The sequence below is a fragment of the Triticum aestivum genome, chromosome 3A, assembly GCF_018294505.1.
Source record: "Triticum aestivum cultivar Chinese Spring chromosome 3A, IWGSC CS RefSeq v2.1, whole genome shotgun sequence".
Classification (NCBI taxonomy): Eukaryota; Viridiplantae; Streptophyta; class Magnoliopsida; order Poales; family Poaceae; genus Triticum; species Triticum aestivum.
Window position 1 is genome coordinate 209903732 of NC_057800.1, and position 3501 is coordinate 209907232.

The following is a 3501-nucleotide window of genomic DNA, read 5'->3' on the forward strand; positions in this document are numbered from 1 at the left end:
GCAGACGGTTAGGCCTGGGTAGGCACGACAGAGGAGAAATCGTCGCAGATGAGGAGTAAGAAGATGAACATGTGGGGGCGTGCTCCTAACCATTGGATATTTGATGACAAAAAATAGTGATTGACACGAAGATTTTTTCAGGCATCTAACTTTAGGTGCCCCTTTAATTTATTTACAATCATTTGCCCGTAGCAACGCACGGGCATTTAACTAGTCCAATGTAATGGTGGGATGGTTGCGATGTCCCATACTCGCGACGGCTACGTATCTTTCTGTTCCTGGACTCAGTTGACTGCTGTAAAGTCCATCGATTAACGTCCTAGCCAGAATTACAATGTTATTCTTTAACCAACATCGAGATCATATATTTCCTTTTACTGGTGTGTCTACAAGTACAGTCGGTTTTTATAAACCATAAGTTTAGCAGGTATCCCCTCCTTTATTCTCTATCTCTATGGAGGTGAAAGGAACGAGGAGACTAGATTGATGTGACAACCTCTCGGATATGTCCTTACAATACAACACATTCGACGGTCAGTTGTAGCTGACACATATCGTCGTCGCCACTTTGTAGCACCACCGCATGCACTACCATCATCGATCAAAAGTCGTCAGCCTCACTGGTCACAACATGCTCCCTGTCTAGTTGTAACTGCCTAGCATTATCGTTCGTAGCTTTCTCCCACACAAACATATAGCTTCCATGGGCAGTTGTGTGGGATGACGCGATTTTGGTCGAGACAGCCAATCAAGAGTGAGACCGGTCAGTCGAATTGCATGATTTTTCTTCAAAGAACCATTGAGGTTGCGGGTGTCCTTTTCCGATACGACTGCAAGTACGCTCGGTTTTTTAAACTATGCATACAGCTGGTATCCCCTTCCTTATTCTTTATCGCCATGGAGGTGGAAGGAAGGAGGAGACTAGATTGATGTGCCAGCCTCTCGCCACTCTTGTAGTACCACCCCATGCACTCTCAGCACCGATTAGAAGTCGTCGGCCTCGCTGATCACAACATGCTCCCAGGCTGGTCGTAGCTTCTAGCATTGTCGGTCGTCACTTTCTCCCACACTGGTCGTCGCTTCCATTGGCAGTCGTGTGGGAATGACGCAATCTTGGTTGAGGCGACTGATCATGAGTGATATAGGTCGGTCGAGTTACAATGTTTTTCTTTAACCAACCATTGAGGTTGCAAGTTTCCTTTTTCTGGTACGACTGAAAGTACGATCGGTTTTTTGAACTGTGGGAATAGCTGAGATACCCTCCCCATATGCTCCGTCACCATGGAGGTGGAACAAAGGAGGAGACTAGATTGATGTGTCAGCCTCTCAGATATATCGTTACAACACCGTCGACGGTCGGTCGCAGCTAACGCATATCATCATTGCTATTGTTCATAACAACACCATCACGTTCATCGTCCAAGGTCGGTTGCAGCTTCAAGCTCCATATTTTTCTTATATCAACTAGTTAGTAGAGAGAAACCATATTATAGGTTATTTAGCACATGTTACGTAAATCAATTTTATAAAGCCATCACTATTTAGATATATTTAATTTCCCTTTCAATCAATAAAAAAAACTATTTTCCATTCCAAAAACACTTTTTGGAAAATTTCCATGCCAAACAAATTAATATATGTAACAATGTCCTGGTAACTTGCTTGTTTACTCCGGGCCAAATATTACCCCAATGGTAACTTGCTTGATACCGTCTTTCCTTCAAATTCGTCGGCTGTGTGGAAAGGCATCATGCATGGACATGATCTATTGAAAAAGGGGCTGATATGGCGTGCGGGTGATGGCTCGTTAATTAAGACTTGGCGGGATCCCTGGATCCCAAGGAAGTATAACTTCAAACCGATCACCCCAAAGAGGAATTGTAGACACAATTGGGTTGCGGACTTCTTGGATGAATCTGGTGCATGGAATATGCAAATGCTGAGGCAATATTTTTGGGATATGGAAATACGTGAAATTGTGAAGATCCGAATGTCACAAAATCGGGGGCAGGATTTTTTGGCATGGTTCCCAGAAAAGAGTGGTTTGTTTACTGTTAAGAGCGCTTATCACCTCGCAAGAGAATACCAATTGTCAGACTCGATGAGCGCGTCTAGCTCTAACCCAAGCGGACACAGGTCGATATGGAGTCAGGTGTGGGATGCGCGGGTACCTCTCAAGATGAAGATCATGGCGTGGAAAGTGGTGTCAGGAGCACTCGCAACAAACTCTTGCAAGAAATATAGACACATATGTACGCATGATACTTGCCCTCTTTGTGGCTCAGATAAGGAGACCAGCTTCCATGCGTTGGTTACTTGTGAGTATGCTCGGGCAGTGTGGATGCAAATGCGTGCAGTTTGGAACCTCCCTGATCCCCAACTGCTCCGAGACACAGGAAAGGAGTGGCTATTGAATGTACTGATGAATTGCAATGATGAGATGCGAGACTGCACTATAATGTTAATATGAAGGATTTGGACACTGAGGTCTGATATGGCGCATGGTAAAGATGTTCCAAGTCGGGCGGCTACGGCAGATTATTTGCAAAGTTATACGCACTCGATACATTTGGTTAGGATATACTCTACGGAGGATATCATAAAGGGGAAGATGTCACTATTAGGAGAGGAGCCGGTCAGGTCGCCCGGTACGGCAGTGCGGTTACCTTGGCCTCGTCCTGAGGATGACCAAGCGGCCTTGTCGGTTGATGGATCTTTCTCACCAGTGGATGGATCAGCGGCTGCAGGTATGATACTTAGAAGAGTGGATGGGTCGGTCATATTTGCAGCTTACCGGTGTATCTTCAACTGCAACGATGCTTTGGAGGCGGAACTACATGCAATAATGCAAGGGATGGCACTAGCAATCCAGCATTGCAACTTGCCGATCGTTGTTCAATCCGATTCTGCCCAAGCTCTTTCGTCTCTGACCGGTAAGAGTCTGTCCAGGTCGGCTTATGGTCATTTAGTACCTGAGATTCGTCGTCTGATGGGTGGTAGAGAGTTTATTCCAGTGAAACTTAAGCGAGAACAGAATAGGGTAGCAGATCGTTTGGCTACGTATAGTCGTACAGAGAGCACTACTGCTATATGGCTTGGGCAGGGCCCTCCGTGTATAGAGGAGCTTTTGCCATTTGATTGTAACCCTATAAATATGGAATAAAACTTTTTTACCCGCGCAAAAAAAAACGATGTCCTGGTTCTTCCAAAACAATTTTCCTCTAGTTCTCCTCGATAAAAAATATATATACAAATTTCCCTCCAGTTCTCAACCATGCCGCTTACCTTTTCCTCCACTCCAATTACTTTGGCGCTTACTTTTCCCTCCAATTAGCTAGAAAACGCTAGATAAATTTGGTCTCAAATCAGCCCAGTCGCCCACCGTTCGGCGGCTACCTCGCCGCACTCCAACACCCAGCACGCCGCCCCTTCAGCGGCCAGCGCGGCCGCCACCTGCAACCCCCCCCCCCTCTCCCACCCCCACCTCAACTCCCGTATGAT